Below are 22,791 nucleotides of genomic sequence, written 5' to 3'. Positions count from 1 at the left end.
ATTGAATCTATATATAATATAAAGCTAGGCATAGACAAGGTGATGTGACACCTTTCTATGGCCACCAGTAGTATTTATCTTTTTTTCTCCTTTTTTTGGCTTTTTTCCTATTTTTTCCTATTTATGTGCTATGTAAAAAAGAAAACAACACCAATTACTCATTAAACTCTCTTTACTATGGTAAATGTGCTGAAGTTTTTACTTCCACAGATGAATGAATCATTTTGCAACAACTAAATGGCACATCACTTAAGGTAGCAAATAGAAGTTACGTCGCCAGTTTTTTCTTTCATATTGTGCAGTTACTTACCCATTAATCTTGAGTATTTACTTGCCTATTAATTTTTGAGTATTTAGTTTCCCATAAAGATTCATCTTTGCTCTGCCTAATAAAGCTAACCGTTTGATTTTGAACTGGAAAGCCCACGTAGAAATATTAGCACAAACACATTCTTTCAATCAGTATGGAAAATGGGAAGACTCCATTCTTAATTATGGAAGTTCAAAGGGTTTTTAGCATCAAATCTTGAACATGTTATATATACAAACTTATCTTTCAGCTTGTTTTGATACGAGTAAGTGGATTTCATCCCTTTTTTGTTTTCAGCTTAAATTCTTATAAAGTGTAAATCTTCTATTTGTTTCATTTCAACTAATGATCATTTTATGCTTTCTTATAGGTGCAAGATATGCGTAGAGTGGTACATGTATCTTTTAAAATTCAGCTCACAAACTCATGCGCTCCAATTGTGTTTCTATCTCAGATTTCAAATGTTTTGAATAAGCAATAATCATTGTGGCATTGCACTCGCTAAATACTTATCCACTCGATGTTTATGCCAAATCATATAATTTACTGTAGTTAAGTGATTTAATGAGCTAAGAATGCATTTAGTTAATCATGTTAAACTTCTATATGCAAAAACATCATGCATCTATTAACTTGGTATAAACACCGAGTACTGATGAATTTTTTACCTTTGTACATATGGTGATTACTTGGTTCACGGATAAGTTATAGATGGATTCTAATACTGATTTTACGGTCAAAGAGCAATATTAATTATTGTGTTTCAAAAATTGATTTTGTCATGTTCTATAAATTTTTGCAACTTATGCTTACAATAGTTGTGATGAAAGATTGTTGATATTGTTTCCTAGACTTAAAGATAAAGTCAGTTTACCCTTTCTTTTTTCTTTAGAAAAAAAAAGTAATAAAAAGAATGGTTGAAAAGAGTATGAAAAAAGAAGCAAAAAAGAAAGTAAAACACAGAAGGGAAATAGCAAATTTCCTAGAGCAGGAGCTTATTTATGAATGGAGAATTGAGAGGGAGATCAAGAAATACGAAGAGAAAGAAAAAAATAAAAATATATAGAGAAGGAAAAAGAATATGAAAGAAGTGGTTTTCTTTCATAAAGCGAATGCATATTTTTTTTTTTATGACCGCGCGAAGCGCAAACTATTTTATTAGTTTAACAGTAAGACTAATAACGATTGGGTTCCACATAGTGTACCTTTTCCTTAAAAAGAATTATACTGACAAAATAAGCCACATAACAGCTTTAAAATATTCTCTCTCTCTTTTTTTTTTTTTAGTCTGAATTTATAGATATTGGATCTTTGGTGTAATTATTTAGAAGTATAATTTAGGTGGAACTTTTCCTTTTTGAGAATGAATCCCACGAATCCCATTTTTTAATGATATTGGTGCTCAAAAGTAGTTTATTTTTCGTCATGCTAATCAATGAGATTATAAGTGCTACAAAAGTTTCTTATATTGTTGTGCTACAAGAATTAGGTGCGACAAGCAAGCCATTGTGTTTCAAGTGACGAATTTGGTATGGTACTCTTATAAGTAAAAATAAATAACGTTGAGTGTTGAATCCCAACACCATTTTGAATATAAAATATTTTTATTTATTTAATTGTATTTTTAACACGAGAACCATTACCAACTAAGAAAAATGTCAATATGCCATAGTGCAAAAGAGATTCCCTGTTCCTATGACTTTTCTGGAGCTGCAGACAAAATATTGGAGTATTTAAAGTTGAAACAAACATTTAATATCTGGTTTTGAAAGCTGACAAAGGTAAACTAATCATTTTCATAACGATCAATAATTTGCTATTTCTTTAGTAAGCTGACCAAGACTCATAAATTTCTACAATTTCAACTCTCTTCTTCCAAATTTTTCCCAGTCAATCTATCACTCTGTTCCCTAAGGCTTGTTCCTTTTTAGGTTTGAGATATGTCCTTTTATCATTTCCTTCATATTCTTCATCTTGAAATAATACCATCGTTCTTATATGCGAGCTCAATTATATGCTGAAATCATTAACTACGGCTGCTTATGGAATGTAGAATTGATAGAGTGATGCATGTTTTATCTACCCTCTTTATTTTTCTTAAATCTTACGTAAGGCGAAGCTAGAGTTCAAAGTTTATGGGTTCTGAAATTGCCACTGAACCCACAATTCCTTTTAGTAACCGGATTAAATATTTATGCATATTTAATGGATTTCTAATACAAAAATAAGGTCTAAGCAAAAACTATTGGGTTCGTCTTAACTTGAAGCCAGAGATTGGCTCATTACTTCGCGAATGGTCTGGAAGCACACTTAACTGGCGCTGACAGCGATATTTATAAGGCCCTTATCGATAAAAGAACATCAGCCGCTGATTTCTTGAAAGCCTATCATTTGTGTCTTGCATCGTGCCTGTTTTGGAAGATTTCGAATTTCATGTCAAACAAGACGATCTTGACAAAAGCAGAAAGCGCTACGAGGGTCCATATCATTGACTTTGGTATCCTTTATGGCTTTCAGTGGCCTGCATTTATTCAATGTATTACAGCAAGAGTAGGTGGGCCACCAAAGCTTCGCATTACTGGTATAGAGTTTCCCCAATTTGGCTTAAGGCCAGGAGAAAGGATTGAGGAAACAGGACGCCGTTTGGCTAATTATGCTGAGAGCTTTAATGTTCCATTTGAGTACAAAGCAACTGCAAAGAAATGAGAAACCATTACACTTGAGGATCTAAAGCTTGAAAAGGATGAGTTTCTTGTTGTCAATTGTTTGTGTAGATCTAAAAACTTGCACGATGAGACTGAATTAGAAGAGAATTCGAGAACTATTGTTCTCAATCTCATAAGGAAGGTCAACCCAGATATTTTCATCCACGGGATTGTCAATGGGGGCCTATAATGCTCCAACTTTTGTCACACGGTTCGGTGAAGTCTTGTTCCACTTTTCTGCACTTTTTGATATGCTAGAAACTGTTGTACCCCGTGAGATTCCACAAAGAATGTTAATTGAGAGAGAGATATTTGGGAAGGAAGCCAAGAATGTCATAGCTTACAAGGGGTGGGAAAGAGTCGAAAGGCCAGAGACCTATAAGCAGAGGCGGATACAGGATTTGGAGGTTCTGGGTGCCACACTGTCACGACCCAAACCGATGAGCCGTGACGGGGGTCTGACCTCTAGCGACCAAACACCTCTGAACACGTAACTGAAACATACTGAACATCAAAAGCCCATAAATGGCTTAAACTATTCTCGTAAGAGGGAAACATCAGAACTCTATACAATCAACATACACATACACAACATGCGGAAGAACAGTGCGAGCCGGCTAGGCTACTACATAAAATGTACACAAAAGAATAGAAGCCAACAAGGCTACATCATCTGACTACTACATACAACTGTCTATAGACCTCTACTAGAATAAAAGCCGTAGAAAAGACGGGACAGGGCCCCGTCATACCTACATGTACACATCCAAAAAGGGGCATACCAAAACTGACTGTAGCTCCGGATCAAATGGAGCGTACTGACCACTACTAGATTTAGAGGTCCTACAGAGCTGGACCACCTGTCTGTCTCCTTGTACCTGCGAGCATGAACGCAGCCCCCCGAGCAACGGGGAGTCAGTACGGATAATGTACCGACTATGTTAGGCATAAGAACAACATATAAACATAAGAATCATGGATAAGATCTGAACTCATAACTGAAATGACTGACTGCATGATCTTGTATGAACTAGTATCTGCCTAAACCTGCATAAATTTACGTAACTGACAATGCCTCTGTGGGCACATGATATGCATGTTCATACCTATCAATGATGGTCGTGCATCTATATGAGTGAGTATATAACGCCTGATGTATGTGCGTATATAACGCCTGTAAGCCTCTATGGCATCTCGTCATATCATATTGGCTCCTATGTGGCCATAATCAATATCATCATCATAGTGGTAATGCGTATATAACGCCCATATCTCTTCTCATACTTTACATATATCTAATATTCGCGTATATAACGCCTGATTTGTGTGCGTATATAACGCCTTCTAGTCATGGGTCAATATACATAATATATAATAAATGTAATGCATGAATAAACTGTATGCACAAAACTGACTACATAAGACTGGACCCATGAACATAAGGATTACTCATAAATGGGGTAAATGAACATCAAAGACTGAAGTACTCCTAATACTTCTAAGAGTAGAGTAATATGGAATCTCGCTTACTCGTTTGTTGGATCATATCATGGGATCATGCCAAAAGAAGGAAAGGTTAGACTTAACATACCTTAAAGTATACGCAATCACCCAACTTCTACCTCTTGAACTTGCAAGTCTACAATTAAGATAATATAGGGCTTAATTAGGTTATTTACTTCGCTTACTAGCCATTCTCAAATGCGTATAAAGCTCAACGGACTATAGACAATAATTTCCTCGTAAGCTTACAACTCTCCAACTTCTCATTCGATCCCACATCAACTACAATACTCACATCAACAATGACAGCACACACACACACACACACACACACACACACACACACACACACACACAGATATATATATATATATATATATATATATATATCAAAATATACGTAAATCCATTTCCAATCATCTCTTAAAACAATCCTATATCACTACATTGCTCTTCATCAACTTAACACTTCCACAATTACCTTCTCTTCACTTAACATCACTAAACTCTTGATAACCAACTTAAATATAAGGGTAGAAATCATGTACATACCTTGAGGGGTCAAGAATCCCAAGAATCGATCCAAATTCAACTCCCCAAACTTTACAACCTTGAAGAAACCCTAGAAGCAACCTTCCTCTTCACCACCTCGGGTTTACGAGGTCCGGGTCTTGTCAAATCTTCACTAATATGATGGAAAATATTGGGAGAGAATATTTTAGGGTTTTTCTGATTTTGGAAGGAGGAAAATATGAAATAGGGTTGTGGACCACCTATTTATACTTGGAAGCCAAAAAGGCTACAGCGTCCGGTTTGACGAGCAGGTCGACGTCTCGTCGACATGTCGACGGTCCGTCGACTTGCCCCGTCGACCTGCGCCTGCAGATACAAGGCTGCAGGATCTTGTGGATGCCGCACATCGATGGTCCGTCGAGCATGTCGATGACCCATCGACAATGACTGGTGTTCTGCAGATTTTTCTGATTCAGTTCCGATCGCGTCGACTTGATTCGCTCAACTTTTAACTCTATAAATTGCCAGGAATATCTGCTGGTACCTTTGTACTCGGGGTAAGCCATTTTTTACCTCCAAACTCGGGCTCGGGTCTCTATTCCAAGGGCATACCCGACTAGGAAACCATAGGTTCTACCACTACGGACACGAGGGGTGTAACATTCGCCACCCCTTAGGAATATTCGTCCTCGAATGTTCGAACAATCCTTGGTTATAAAAATTTTGGCAGAGTTTTCCCTGTACTTATACCAATCTACCCTGCACGCAACAACCCAAAATAATGCCACAGAGGGCCACATACTATAACAAACAATGCCATGGCCTCACACGACCAATCACGACAACTGAAATGAAATAATACCTGGGGGAGATAATGCCTCAGACTGAACCTCTTATACTGCTGGGAACAAATGCGGGTACTCAATCTTCATTGCCTCTTCCGCTTCCCAAGTCACTTCCTCAACATTCTTATTCCTTCACAAGACTTTAACCGAAGCTACATCTTTGGTCCGTAACCGACGGACCTGTCTGTCCAATATAGCCACTGGAACTCCTTCGTATGATAATTTCTCGGTCACCTGGATGTCATTTTGTTACACCTCGGAAAAATTTTCGTTCGTGCACGGTGAGTTGACTGACAAAGGGAAAGTACGAGTATCGAATTAATGATGTCTCAATGACATTTTGGAGAAGAATTATAAAGTCTCTTATATTGGTAATGAAGTGTTAAGTAAGTTTCAAGAAGGACCCATAAGCCCAGTATGGGCATAGGCCATCCAAAAGGGGCGAGTTAAGGAAACATTTTCGGATGATCTGGTTTGAAGGGGCCAAAACGCTATTATAAAGTTGGAATTTGGGAAAAACACAACAGAATGAAAGTTGTAGATAATTGAAAGAGCTTTCCAACCATAGGTCGTGGGCCCTCACAGCATATCGGGATCAAAAGTTATGGTCATTCTACGACAGACAGTTCGAGGCGAAATATCACATTCTGGTGCACTTTGCGGCGCAACATGCGGCTCGCAAGTACGACATGCGGCTCCGCAGTTCCACCGAAAAGTGTGCCAGTGAGAGTTGGTCAGCTGGCAAGCTTTGCGACCCAAGATGCGTCCTGCATAGCATGCTTTGCGTTTCGCAAAGAGTGCCGCATGTTGTGTCGGTCCAGAAATTTCTGGACCACTTTAAATATACCCAACTCGTCCAAAATCATATTTTTTCTTCATTTTTGGCCAAGAAAACCTCTAGAACCTTCTCTAACACTCATCCACAAGAGAACTCAAGGGAAATCCATGATCAATAACACCAAATCCATGAACCCAAGTGTATGAAACCTAACCCAAGTGCATCTAATTCAAGAAAACCCAAAAGAGAGGAGATTGCCTAAAGTATGGAGAGAAATGGTGGATTTTGCCTAAAGTATATAAATGATGATTGTTGCTTGCGATATTGTGAGTTGTGTTGTAGATGTTGGGAGTTGATATAAAATACGGAAAAAGTAGTATAAACAACGGAAGTGCTGCCCAATTTTCTCTAGAATAGTAGTGCGTTCTTATGGCTAATTGACTAATGTTAGTACGACTCCTCTTTTGAAGGTAGAGACGCGACATTGAAGGAGAATAAGCAAACGCTAGATCTATTAAACGCGAAAAGTATGTAAGGCTTAACTCTTCTTTCAAAAAGGCATGAATCCTTGAAGTTCCACAATCCTCCGATAAGATGAAGCTTATGAGTCCTTCTATGTATGAAATCACATATGAGCATGATAATGGTGTTATTATTGTTAACACTCGCCTTATGTTATATTTTCTTCAAGGCGAGGCATGATAATCGCAAATGTCCATAATATCATCGGGGGTTCACGACCTTATGTCACCCCGACATAGTGTGGTTGCCTTAAAGCTTAACGTATGCTATGATAGTAAAATGATCAATGATACTAACTTGTAATACGACTATGGAATACTAAGAAATGATAATATGATGCTATGGCAAGAGATGTATAATGATAATATGTATGATTGAGGTTGTGATGATACGATTTCCACCGCGCCTATATGGCCGGGCATGTCACCGCTAATGCGGGCTGCTATGATTTCCACCGCGCCTACATGGCCGGGAATGTCACCGCGAATGCGGGCTGCTATGTTTACACTGAGCCTAGAGGGTCGGGCATGATCACCACTAGTGGGCGGCATATGAGGGTTACCCGGACGCGGGTGACGATACAGATGATGATGCGATGATGTATATGACAATGTGTGCGATGATGTATGAGATGTACTAACATGTGTGCTATAATTATGTAAAATGTGATATAAGTAAGTAATGTAATTGCCTATGACATTTGTGCAGGTTATATCCTTGTCTCTTGACTCATGATCTTTCCATTATGTTGTTCATTTCATTCCTGCCTTACATACTCAGTACAATGTTCGTACTGACGTCTTTTTTCTTTGGACGTTGTGTTCATGCCCACAGGTAGACAGGGAGGAGATCTCGCTCCGGATTCTTAGAGGCTGCTAGTTAATTGAAAGCCCTCCATTGTCCCGGAGGTGCCTATGATGATCCTTTTGTGTATAATTGTAGATGTCATCTCATAGAGGCTCGTAGATACTCGATGTGGGTCGTGTGGTTTCATGGCAGGGTTATTATGTATATGTATATATGGTATTTTTGCTAGCCTAAGGGCTTATATGTATGAAAGCATTTTGTTTCTAAATGAAAACGGTTTTTATTATAAATTGAGCATGAATCGGGTAAATGATTGTTAAATAAGTCTAAGAAGTAAAAGGAACGAGCGGTGCTCGGTGGTTAGCCCCGGGTACCCGTCATGGCCCCTAGCCGGGTCGTGACACATTCACTGGTATCACTCTTGAAGGATCTCTGATACACTTACGAAACATTGATACATGAAATACTGGATGTACCGATTCTAACTCAGAAGGCAATTCTAGCTCATATGCTACTGTACCCACTATACGAAGGATCTTATATGACCCAACATATCGAGGGCTCAACTTTCCCTTCTTACCAAACCTCATCACTCCCTTCATAGGCGAAACTTTCAGGAACACCCAGTCGCCCCTCTCGAACTCTAGTTTACGTCATCGATTATCCGCATAGGATTTCTGTCGGCTCTGAGCTATTAGCAACCTCTCTCTAACCACTTTCATCTTATCAACTGCCCGCTGAATTAAGTATGGGCCTAGTAACTGATTCTCCTCGACATCGAACCACCCTATGGGCGATCTGCATCTCCGCCCATATAAGGCCTCATAAGGAGCCATCTGACTACTGGAATGGTAACTGTTGTTATACGCGAACTCGATAAGAGGCAAATGATCATCCCAACTACCTTGAAAGTCAAGTACACAAGCACTAAGCATATCCTCGAGGGTCTGTATGGTACGCTCCGCCTGTCCATCTATCTGGGGGTGAAACGCCGTACTAAGACTCACCTGAGTCCCCAATCTCTGCTGAAAAAATTTCTAGAATTTAGTTGTGAACTATGCTCCCCTATCTGAAATAATGGCTAAAGGAACACCATGAAGTCTTACAATCTCCTTAAGGTAAATCTTTACATAATCCTCGGCCGCATAAGTAGTTCTGACAGGCAGAAAGTGAGCTGACTTTGTAGGCCTATCAACTATGACCCATATCGAATCACACTTCTGCTGAGTATGGGGCAACCCTGTAATAAAGACCATATTAATTACCTCCCATTTCCATGTCGGAATCTTCATAGCCTGCAATAGACCTCCAAGCTTCTGGTGCTCTATTTTGACCTGCTGACAATTTGAACACTGAGCGACAAATTCTGCTATATCTCTTTTCATACCATCCCACCAATAAACTTCTTTGAGATCTTAGTACATTTTTGTTGAGCCTTGATGAATAGAATAGTGGGAGTAATGTGCCTCTCCCATAATCTGCTGACGGAGTCCTGCAACACTAGGGACACACAATCTACCTCGATACCTGAGTACTCCATCATCTGTGATCACAAAGGGTGTCTTTTCTTTCTGAGAGGCTGTATCTCAGTAATGAACTAGAACAGGATCCTCATATTGACGCTCTTTTATTTCTACTACCAAGGATGATACCGCTGTGTCTTGAACAATAACTCCTGCATCACCTAAATCTATCAATCGGACTCCGAGGCTAGCTAATCGATGAACCTCACAGACCATTTCTCTTCTCTCTGGCGACACGTGAGACAAAATACCTATAGATTTACGACTGAGGGCATCGGCTACTACATTAGCCTTCCCGGGATGATACAGAATATCCACATCATAATCTTCTAACCTTTCCAACCATCGCCGCTGACACAAGTTCAAGTCCTTCTGCGTAAAGATGTACTGGAGACTGTTATGGTCATTATAGATATCAACATGGACACCGTCTAAGTAGTGCCTCCATATCTTCAAGGCTTGAATCACTGCCGCTAACTCAAGATCATGGGTTGGATAATTCTTCTCGTTCTTCTTCAACTGTCTAGAAGCATAAGCGACAAACCTACCATGCTGCATCAAAACACAGCCCAATCCAACACATGAAGCATCACAATATACCACACAGCCCTCTGCTCCTTCTGGAAGAGTCAAAACTGGTGTTGAAGTTAGCTTATCCTTCAACGTCTGAAAACTCTGCTCACAAGCATTTGTCCATTGGAACTTAGCTGATTTCTGAGTTAATTTGGTCAATGGGGCTGAAAGAGAGGAAAATACTTCTACGAACCTCCTATAATAACCTGCCAAGCCCAAGAAACTACGTATCTCTGTTAGTGCTGTGGACCTTGTGTTGACACCCAATTTTGTCCCGCCTCTCCTCCGAAATACCTATTTACGCTTCTAATATTTTGGAAAAATTAAAAAATATATATTTATATTTTACTATAATTATTAGCCTTTTATCAATACCGGCATTTCATTATTCTATTACAGTTACTAGCCATCATTATTATTATTACTATTATTATTATTATTATTATTATTATTATTATTATTATTATTATTATTATTATTATTATTATTATTATTATTATTATTATTATTATAATTCACAATTTTTATCATTTCGGTATTTTACCAGCTTACGCACACGCATCACATTTATCTTTGCATAATTAAATAATAGTGTTTATTTACTGTGGATTTTCAAAATATTATTGCACGGCTATTACAACGCCATTTTTTATCTGAGCACTAATAATTGCATATTTTATGTTACGTAATATTTTAACGCAAGTTATTTAAGTAGGTCTTTATTTAAACGCAGTATCCCAATCAACCCATACTATTTTCGGACCAATTCATAAATCAGTCCACATTTTAATTTACCAGCCCAATTTAATTCATCTTAGCCCAAAGAATTAACCAACACTTCGGACCAGCCCATTCATTTAATACCCAGCCCAAAAATTGATCCAGCCCATTACCCACGTTACCCGACCCGGTCCAACCCCATTTCCTTATTCTTTTACCCTAAAAACCTTTCCTTCTCTTTCTTTCCCCTTCACCCTCATCGCCGCCTCCCTCACTCTCTCTCTCCCGCTCCCTTTCCCTTTTCCTCCTCCTTTCTCCCTCTTTCTCTCCCTCCACGCTCCTCTGTCACCCACTATTCCCTGTTCCCCGCCACCACAGCCGCCTACCCCACTCCCATTTCCCTCTGTTCCCCATTCGTCTTGTCCCCCCGCTCCACTCTCTTTTTTCTTCAACTCAAAAGAACTCCCAAATCCCCATAAATAGTAGGGTTAGAATCGCAGGAAAGGATCGAAGGATCACAGTTCCTGAACCCCCAAAAAAACCCCCCCTATTTTGTAGCTTTTTTTGAATCACAGAAAAACCCCTGGAAAAATTAAGTTCTGAAATAAGTTTTCTTTTGTTTTCTTTGAAATCCCGAAAAAAGTCTCTAAAATACAAGCCCTTTAACCGCGTAGAATTCCTTAAAAAATCAGTTTTCTTCAGCAATCGTAATCTTATTTCAATATTGGGTCAAGAATACTAGTTCAGTTCGTATTCGTTTGTTTTGTTGTTGTTGTGAATCCGAGCCTCGCAAGCTCGGATTTGGTAGTCTTCGAGGTAGATATCGAAACCCCTGTACCCACTTCGCTGCACCCGAAGAAGGTAATTCTCCATTCCCCTTTTTATTTCTGTTGCACTTTTTGTTGTTCTGTGTTATTTTAGTTTGTTGTTCCATAATTCAAGTATGTTAGTTTTAGCTAAGTTATTCTAGTTCGATAGAGAAGTCGGTTTCTGTGTTAGTCTGTTTGTGTATTTAAGCATGTTCATGTATGATAATTTAGTGTAGTTAAGTATATAAACAACCCTTCCTTAGTTAGCTTAATTTCAGTTTTAGTGATGTATATGGGTTATATGTTCATATTAGTTTAGGCTGATCTAGCTACATGTTGATTCGTCATTAGCTTTGCTTATAGTTAGTCTAGTAGTTCGTACCTGCTTAGTTGTTAGTTTAGTTCAAATTTAGTTTAATTCAGTTATTCGCCTGTATAAGCATGTTTCTTTATCTTAAATAAGTAATAGAAATGTTTACCCAAACTACTGTTTCTTCTGTTGGTCAGATATGATTTTAATGTGACAACATGTCGTTGGAATAGCCAAGTCAGTAGTGTATACAATATGTTCTAAGTGTTTTTGTTAAATCAGTTTGATTAGTTAGCCACTATTATCGTGTCTATCATGTTCCGTTTGGGTTAGTATAAACTAAATGTCTCCTACTTGAATATGCGCTATGTTGACTCTCAGTATGTCATAGTTTAGCCAAATCCTTGTTATAAACTCTGGCCAATCAAAATGATGGCAAGTCTTGTGTTTCGGTTGGAATTTGGTTTGAATCAGTGGGATGTTTAATATGGTTCAATCTAGTCTATAAGTTGTTTCGATTGAGTCCTGTTTGATTGTGTGTCATGATCATACCTATGAACTCATTGGGTAATCTGTGAAATCTGTTGAGGTCTCTGATCATCTTTGTCCTCTAATAATCCTAGTTTGATGAATAGTTTAAGTATATTGCACTCAAGTAAGTTATGTTTATGGTAAATGTTCAAGTTTGGAAAAATATATGATTAAGAAGTCTACATGCTTTGCCCATATCATTGTGGTAGTGTAGTCTTGCCATGAATCCTGTTTAAGCTTATATCCAAACTTCGGGTGAGATTATAGCAAAATGAAGTCTCATGTGTGACCATTCTGTTCTTAACCCTGTTTAGCTTGCCGTTTATTCAAATAGCTGTGGTAACCTGTTTGTTTAAAATGTGATTAGTGTCAACTTTTTTTCGTTTACTGCTTTCGTAGATAGTTGTGGTAAGTTGTTGGGTTGGAACATGACGAGTGCTAATATTGCTGGTTTGCTGCTTATTTGAATAGTTATCATGAGTTGTTTAGTTAAATATGATAAAGTAATCTTGTTAGTTTGCTATTTACACAGTTATCATTGTTTAGTCATTATTCATGATGATTTGGGAATCCCATAATATTAACGCGGCTAGGACTAGCTCATGGACCACCTGAAAGTCGAACTTATGTTGTGTGGTGTCTCCGCAAAATTGAATGTGCTATGAGGGCCATAGCGACCTATTTGGTTGTTTAGATGGGTTCCATGATAGATTGTTGATGTGTGGGCAGCTTCTTCTGGGGCCTGTCTTTGTGTTAATTCTTATATAATTGGAATCCTCGTACTATATCTTTGAAAACTCGGACTGTGACTTGAAATCTCAATAATACATATGCTGTATCGGACTGTTTTTGGTGTCATGGTTTCCATGTCATTCTCAAATTCAAAGCATGGTATGTATTTTTTTATTCGAAATACCAGATCGCGTCCAGATGTTTTCTGCCCATATCTAAGGCGAGCTGGCTCCCTCTACATGCCACATATATTTTATATTGTTGTGTGATGCCTCGCTGCATATCCCATAATCTCAGTTTTCTCTCCTTATGCCTATGCAATGCCATTGTTCTGGTACTTCCCCTGGTTGTTCTAGTTTCTACATGCTCTGTCCATTTTTTTGTTGTCTAATTATCGTCTTCTATAGTTGTGTGTTATCTCTTAAGTTACCTATTCTGTTTAAGTGTGATAGTGAGGTTACGAATCCGAATTCTGTGACTATGTGTAAGCTTCGCTTTTGATAGTTCCCTGGATATTAGCATATTACTTCCCTGTTAGGGATCTGTCCGAATTAGTCCAAAACAACGTGAGATGAAACATTGGTTTTGATATAATTTTTTTAGTCTTGTTTATATGTTTGCTTAAATCCAGGTTCCCTTCACTTACTCATGTCCACTTTTTCCGAATTATTCCTCTGTGTGTGTCCTCTATTTGCTCTTATTTTTAGGACGAAGCATTGTTTGTTTGATTCAGAATTATGAAATGCACATTCATGATGATTATCTGTTGACGTCATCATGTTATGAACTCAATAGGAATCAAGCAAAATCTATGTGTAGCTTGATACATGCTTAACATGGTGTACATCATGTTCATTACTATTTTCTGTCCCCTTGGCTGCGTTAAGCTACTGTGAATAAACTATATATAGGCGGATGTACATGTGTTTATATATTTCAGTGTATATCGCCTGTATCGGGTATTATTTTCTTGTATATCTTCACTTTACTAATCCGTTCTTTTCATTTTTTATGCATGACCATCGCAATACGAGTCCGAGGGACTCGTTCTTCTTCCGCATTCAATGTTGGGCTAAAAGCCCAACGAAATTTGTCGAGTCAGCCCTCATCAGTTGCTGGGCCACGGCCCAATAGCAGAAACAGTCCACAACAGCTATTATAAGAGGATATCGGGGCTAAGCCCAACAGCTTGCATGATCACAGCAGCCCAAAATGGGCTGAGCCTATTAATTTATTTTGTGCCTTTATCTTATTTCCTGTGCAGTTAACTTGTATTATTTGACTGACCCTTTACTTTGTTTTTTTTTGTTTTCTTAACTTAGATGAATCTTAGCAAAATCAGTGGGGTTAGTTTAAGTAATGGGTAGTTAGTCCAAGGAAACTAACAATTAATTCCATAAATTTATAATGTCTAATATTTATTTTATTTAGCATAATTGATTTGCAAAATAGCATGAGTTTATATATTGAGTTAAAAGAATCACATTTCATGCTCACTATCCCAGAAATTTCAAAACATCACTAATAAGCAAATATAAGTTCAAATACATTCTATGAATAATTTTTCCAAAGTTTATCCAATAATCTACTTCTTTTAGTCAAGTACAGTTAATATAAAAGAACGAAAACTCATACCCTATCCATCACATTTTAAAGAAAATAAGTTTAGGTATTTTACATCATCATATTGATATAATACAAATTTTCTCTAAAGTTCACATTCTGCGAGTTATATTTTTGCAAGTCTTATTTTCAAGAACATTATTACATTTTCAATCAAGGTTTTAGCATGTCCAAATTTTATTTTAAATAACCTTTAAAATCTTCTTTTATGCAATACATTATATTTTCTACAGGTATTATTTCAAACAACATCATTATTATTTTCATTTAAAGTCTTAGCAATATTTATCAGTCCTATTTTAAAAAAAAATGGCATTTTAAGTTTTCTTTTATATTATATTTTCTGTAAATCTTATTTTCACTAATACTATTTTCCATTTTTAAATTTAAACATTATATTTTACTCTCAATTAATTAACCTAAGTTTGATCGGATAACCGTAAGTTAACGGATTCTAAAGGATGCCTAAACCCTTCCCTTTAGGATAATATAGAGCCCTTACCTAGAATCACACTGGTTAAGCAGACTATTAACGGAGGTTTAGTTTTAACTTTACCTTAGTTAACATCTAGGTGTCCTAATTCACCGTTAAATTAATTAGGTGGCGACTCCTTAAAACGAAATAAATAGGAATCACCAATACGTCATACCCTTAAATCTACCCGGTTAAAACGGGGTGTGACACCTTGGCATTTCTTCACAGCCTCAATCTTCTGGGCATCCACTTTAACGCCTTCTTATGAAATAATGTGACCCAGAAAAGCCACAGAGTTCAACCAGAACTCACACTTAGAAAACTTGGCATACCACTCTTTACCTGGAAGAATTCCAAGCACTATCCGCAGATGTTCTGCATGATCGGCCTCTGACGGTGAATAAACCAGAATATCATCTATAAACACAATCACAAACAAATCTAGAAAAGGCCCGAATACACGATTCATCAGATCCATGAATACAGTTGGGGCATTAGTTAGCCCGAATGACATAACACGAAACTCATAGTGGCCATATCTAGTCCGGAATGTCGTCTTAGGAATGTCCTCTTCCTTGACCCTGACCTGGTGATATCCTGATCTCAAGTCTATCTTCGAGAAATATTTAGCGCCTTGTAACTGATCGAACAAATCATCGATCCTCGGGAGTGGATACTTATTCTTTACAGTCACCCTATGCAATTGCCTGTAATCAATACAAATTCACAAAGAGTCATCCTTCTTTCTTACAAATAGTACCGACACTCCTCACGGCGATGTACTGGGCCTGATAAATCCCTTCTCGAGCAAATCTTTCAACTGTTCCTTCAACTCCGCAGGTGCATCCTATAAGGAGGGATAGATATTGCTTGAGTGTCTGGAAATAAGTCAATAGCAAAATGAATCTCCCTCTCTGGGGGAATGCCTGGAAGCTCATTTAGAAACACTTCTGGAAACTCATTAACCACAGGAACAAACTGAAGATTCGGCGACTCTGTTTGCACATCTTGAACTCAAACTAGGTGAAAAATATACCATTTTCTGATCATCTTCTCTACCTTAAGGTAGGAAATAAACCTACCTCTAGGCGAAACAGCATTTCCCTTCCACTTTAGGACTGGCTCACCTAGAAACTGGAATCGAACCATCTTTGCCTTACAATCAACATTAGCGTAACAAGAAGTTAACCAGTCCATGCCCATGATAACATCAAAATCAATCATATCTAACTCAATTAGATCTGCTACGGTATGGCGGTCACAAACTATAACAACACAGTCTCGGTATACTCACCTAGCTATAACCTGATCACCAATTGGCGTAGACACCTCAAAAGGTTTAATCAACTCGGGCGCTATCCCAAACTTACCGGAAACAAAAGGAGTAATACACGATAAAGTGGAACCTGGGTCAATCAGTGCATAAATATCGTGGGAGGAAACTGATAATATACTTGTAACAACATCAGGAGACGTCTTGCGGTCCTGTCTACCAGCCACAGACCCTGTAGGCTGAACCATACCTAAACCGACCCTCATCGGGCACTCCTTCATCCTGTGGCCTGGCTGTCCACAAGCATAGAAAATATCTAAACCTAACCGACACTGGCTTGTATGTAACTTGCCACACTGAGTACATCGCGGCAAAGGGGGCCTCATCTGGCATGACTCTGGTCGGTACTGAGAACCTGACGCTCTAGAACTCTGGCCCACTCTGGAATAAGAAGACCGGTCAAATCTCGGACCTGGAAACCGTGGAGGTGCATTCCCTATCGACTGATAAGAATACTTGGAATGTTGTTGTCTCTGTCCTCCCCTGAACTCACTAACCATATCAAAAGATCTAGCCTTCTTACCACGGCTTCGGTCACGCTCACGCTCTATCCTCCGCTGGCGTTTACCATCCTCCAAATTCTATGCATATGCCTGTATATGGGAGATGTCTATGCCTGGCTGTAATGCAGCAGTCGTACACTCCTCTATCAAGTGTGGCTCTAACCCAGCCACGAAGCGATGAAAATTATCCTCCATCTCAGCCACCATAGATGGGGCATACGTAGCCAAGGAATCGAAGTGTACACAATACTCTTGCACATTCATACTGCCCTGCTCAATACGTAGGAACCTGTGTGCTCGGGCCCGTCAGACCTCTGGAAGCAAATAATGGCGAAGGAAAGCATCTGAGAACTCTCGCCACACTGCTGGGGGGCATTTTCTCCCCTAGATAACTCTCATGCCTGATACCACTGTATCGAAATATACCGGAGTCTATATGAAGCCAACTCTACTGACTCAACCTCATCCGCGTGCATAACCCTTAAGGTCCTCTGCATACCATCAATGAAATCCTGGAGGTCCATGTTTTGCTTTACCACAGAAAACTCAGGAGGACCTAACCCAAGGAAAGTCTTAACCCTCGAACTACTGGCCCTATCTGCTGGGTCAACACCAACTCCCTACCACTGTTTCTGGGCGACTACTAATCTGGTCAACAACAGTGCAGCATCCCGTACATCCTGGGCCTCTGTATCCGGCTGAGGAACTGGGGCTGGTGCTGGAGGCGGGGTATGCGATATCTTAGATGGCCTCTCACTCTAAATCTCATCCTAGGCCCTCGTGGCCTGCCGAGTACGACTAGTGGCCTCACCGGCCACCCTCTTGCTCTTCTGGGCAGCTGTAGCTTTCTTGCGAGGCATCGCTGAAATCAGAACAATTCATCAGAAGCGAACGCTTAACACAGGACTCTATCGCACAATCTAAGAGAGAAGGAATGACATCGTCCTAAATGTCATATAGCCTCCTGTTTATAAGTGTGGTGCACAACACGCCCATAAACAAGACTCTACTAGACACGGTCTGTAGACAACCCTAGGACGAAACTGCTCTGATACCACTTCTGTCACGACCCAAACCGGTGAGCCGTGACGGGGATCTGACCTCTAGCGACTAAATACCCCTGAACAGGTAACTGAAACATACTGAACATCAAAAGCCTATAAATCGCTTAAACTACTCTTGTAAGAGGGAAACATCAGAACTCTATACAATCAACATACACATACACAACATGCGGAAGAACAGTGCGAGCCGGCTAGGCTGCTACATAAACTGTACAAAAAAGAATAGAAGCCGACAAGGCTACATCATCTGACTACTACATACAACTGTCTACAGGCCTCTACTGGAATAAAAGTTGTAGAAAAGACGGGACAGGGCCAAGTCATAACCATATGTACACATCCAAAAAGGGGCATACCAAAACTGACTGTAGCTCCGGATCAAATGGAGCGTACTGACCGCTGCTAGATCTAGAGATCCTACTGAGCTAGACCACCTGTCTGTCTCCCTGTACCTGCGGGCATGAACGCAGCCCCCTGAGCAACGGGGAGTCAGTACGGATAATGTATCGAGTATGTAAGGCATAAGAACAATATATAAACATAAGAATCATGGATAAGATCTGAACTCATAACTGAAATGACTGACTGCGTGATCTTGTATGAAATAGTATCTGCCTAAATCTGCATAAATCTGCGTAACTGACAATGCCTCTGTGGGCACATAATATGCATGCTCATACCTATCAATGATGGTTGTGCATCTATATGAGTGCGTATATAACGCCTGATGTATGTACGTATATAACGCCTGTAAGCCTCGATGGCATCTCGTCATATCATATTGGCTCCTATGTGGCCATAATCAATATCATCATCATAGTAGTAATGCGTATATAACGCCTATATCTCTCCTCATACTTTACATATATCTAATATTCGCGTATATAACGCCTGATATGTGTGCGTATATAATGCATTCTAGTCACGGGTCAATATACATAATATATAATAAATGTAATGCATGAATAAACTGTATGCACAGAACTGGCTACATAAGACTGGACCCATGAACATAAGGATTACTCATAAATGGGGTAAATGAACATCAAAGACTGAAGTACTCCTAATACTTCTAAGAGTAGAGTAATATGGAATCTCGCTTACTCACTTGTTGGATCATATCATGGGATCATGTCAAAAGAAGGAAAGGTTAGCCTTAACATACCTAGAAGTATACGCAATCACCCAACTTCTACCTCTTGAACTTGCAAGTCTACAATTAAGATAACATAGGGCTTAATTAGGCTATTTTCTTTGCTTACTAGCCATCCTCAAATGCGTATAAAGTTCAACGGACTATAGACAATAATTTCCTCGTAAGCTGACAACTCTCTAACTTCTCATTCGATCCCACATCAACTACAATACTCACATCAACAATGACAACGCGCGCGCGCGCACACACACACACACACACACACACACACATATATATATATATATATATATATATCTAAATATACGTAAACCCATTTCCAATCATCTCTTAAAATAACCCTATATCACTACATTGCTCTTCATCAACTTAACACTTCCACAATTACCTTCTCTTCACTTAACATCACTAAACTCTTGATAACCAACTTAAATATAAGGGTAGAAATCATGTACATACCTTGAGGGGTCAAGAATCCAAAGAATCACTCCAACTTCAACTCCCCAAACTTTACAACCTTGAAGAAACCCAAGAAGCAACCTTCCTCTTCACCATCTCGGGTTTACGAGGTCCGGGTCTTGTCAAATCTTCACTAATATGATGGAAAATATTGGAAGAGAATATTTTAGGGTTTTTCTGATTTTGGAAGGAGGAAAATATGAAATAGTGTCGTGGACCACCTATTTATACTTGGAAGCCAAAAAGGCTACAGCGTCCAGTTCGACGAGCGGGTCGGCGTCTCGTCGACATGTTGACGGTCCGTTGACTTGCCTCATCGACCTGCGCCTGCAGATGCAAGGCTGTGGAATCCTGTGGACGCCGCACATCGACGGTCCGTCGAGCATGTCGATGACCCATCGACAATGACTGGTGTTCTGCAGATTTTTCTGATTCAGTTCCGATCGCGTCGACTTGATTGACTCAACTTTTAACTCTATAAATTGCCAGGAATATCTATTGGTACCCTTGTACATGGGATAAGCCATTTTCTACCACCAAACTCGGGCTCGGGTCTCTATTCCAAGGGCATACCCGACTAGGAAACCATAGGTTCTACCACTACGGACACGAGGGGTGTAACACACACCGTCCAAATAGGGTAAATGGGTCAGTTTGATCAATTTTAAGCTACAGTTCGAGTTATTTATCTTTATCGATTTATATAGAGAAATCGATTTAATATGTAGATTTGTTTAGTAATGTTCTCTTTTAGATACTCCTGAGATTAAAAATCTCTAAGCATTCCAACTTTTTAAATTTGGAATAAGAGGCCTTATTCTCTAAAACGGGTAGAAAGAAAAAGATTTTCCACGTTAAAAATTACAACCTATATAAATCATCTAATATCGTTACCTCTATATATTCATACTCCATTACCTTTGTGTGTTGTTGCAGATATATAGTTGAGAAATAATAAAGAATTGTAGCTTTTCAATCTAGTTATTTTCAATTAGCGGAAATGTCGGTAAAAATTCAAAATAACCTTGAAATTTAAAAACACTAACATAATCAATATTCATCATATTTTAAAACTTCAAAACTTATTTAACTATTTATAATTTGCTATTTAAAAGTTTTATTACTACTTGTGTGATGTTTTAAAATTTTGTACTCATTAATATTCGTGTGATGTTTTAAAATTTAGTACTCAAGAATATTTGATGCGCACACAACGGGCGTATCAAGAAATTAGTATGTAAAGAAAGAGGAAATTAGTATGTAAAGAAAGAGGAAGAAAAAAATGTCAAGAACTAATTATAGCAAAATAAAGTCAATTTGGATTAATATAGAATAGCAAGTAAAAAGATTTTAGAAGAAGACAAAAAATGAACTCTCGCAACAAGCCAACAAAAGATGAAGCAAAAAGTAAGTGTTGCAGACCAGATTCGAACTCCCATCAATTTTGTGGCATGTTATGTCATTTGCCAGTGGCACTATCGCCTCATTTGTTATTCTGGGTGGCAAGATCTTTATATACTCTATTTCTTATATATATACACCTATATACAAAGTTTCATCCGAGGCGTCCGGGTGCCTTGACATCCCACCCTTCCACATAGATCCGCCCCTGCCTATAAGCAGTAGCAAAGCCGTAATCTGAGGGCAATGTTTACAGATACCTTTTGAACGGGAGATCATGAATAGGGCAATAGATAAGGTGAGGTCGAGCTATCACAAAGGCTTTGTAGTCAAAGATGATGACCAGTGGCTACTGATGGGATGGAAAGGGAGAATAATCTATGCCCTATCTTGTTGGACACCTACTTAAGAAACATGCAAGGTAAGCTTTTTCATGAAACTAAAGTTACCATATATTTGGAGAATTCCACAACAGAAGTCTCCTTACCCGTTTACCATGTTCTCAGGTTTCCGTCTGTATTCTTGGCAAAGATGATGAAGTTGAATGACTAGAACATAATCATTGCCATACTGTGTTTCCGTCTATGTAGTATTGTCGTGAACCTGAAAGTTTCAGTACGAATCCGACTTGTATTTTGTTTGTTTCGTTTCTTTATGCATCATTTGGATTTGCATTATGAGAAGAGAGAAATTTTAGATATCCTTTATTTAGGCTGTCAAAGGGTGTGTTAACTGTCAAATAGCACAGATGCAGAATTAGATGCAATGAGATCCCTTCCCAGTTCAATCCGACCATATGAAAAAAGCTGTAAGTTCGAAGCACATAATCCTTTAGATTTATTAAAGTTGATCACATATAGTCCACTTAACGGAAGGCCTAACAGAATGGTTAAAAACGAACGGAGCCTGTTTCAAGAACTAACAATGGTATCATTTTAAGAGCTAACTATCAAATTTCACTGAAGCATCAAAGCTATATAATCAATTTTTAAAGAACCTTATCTTCTATCTTGAGACTAACAAAAGATGTAGAAGGAGAGTAAAAGTTAGTTGCTTTAATTGTTTCCTTTTGATCATTTGAAGATGGTTCATGATCATTTTTAGCATAGACCAAAGTAATATGAGTAAGATAATTACTTCATTTGGTCAAACTCTTTTCAGCTTCAAGCTTTTGTAGATTGGTTGCTTTTATTGATTCAGTCAAATCTAGTCTGATAGCAAGATTGCTACTTGGTCCGGGAGTGCTTGGCAGTTGTATCATATTCTGCTACATCTGTAAATGTTCTTTTTGTTTAAGTGTTTATGAATCCTCACTGAGCATATTCTAATTGTTTACTTATGATGGATTATAATGGGTTGGTGCTGCTAGTGCTCACCACAAAAATGTTTTGGATGAACTAGCAAATCTTAGAAGCTCAGCATTAGGATATTAGAATTTGGATTTACGTTAATTGGTTATAGCTTGAGAAGGATAGTGGCTTGACGTGATGAATTTAATAAAAGGCATGATATCAAAATATTGTGTGTGCATATGTGCATACTATTGGTCGATGGATACACATTCTTTATAAATAGAGGTCCACCCCTTTTTTCTAG

The 22,791-nt window shown here is 38.6% G+C and overlaps 1 pseudogene; it reads left to right on the top strand.

The window, feature by feature from the left end:
* The first annotated feature begins 1,965 nt into the window (after nucleotides 1-1,965).
* On the top strand, nucleotides 1,966-21,893 carry LOC132608197 (scarecrow-like protein 9; annotated as a pseudogene).
* The last annotated feature ends 898 nt before the right edge of the window (nucleotides 21,894-22,791 follow it).

The sequence above is a fragment of the Lycium barbarum genome, chromosome 8 (assembly GCF_019175385.1).
Source record: "Lycium barbarum isolate Lr01 chromosome 8, ASM1917538v2, whole genome shotgun sequence".
Lineage (NCBI taxonomy): Eukaryota > Viridiplantae > Streptophyta > Magnoliopsida > Solanales > Solanaceae > Lycium > Lycium barbarum.
The sequence above is the reverse complement of the archived record's forward strand: the minus strand, read 5'-3'. Positions and strand labels throughout refer to the sequence as shown.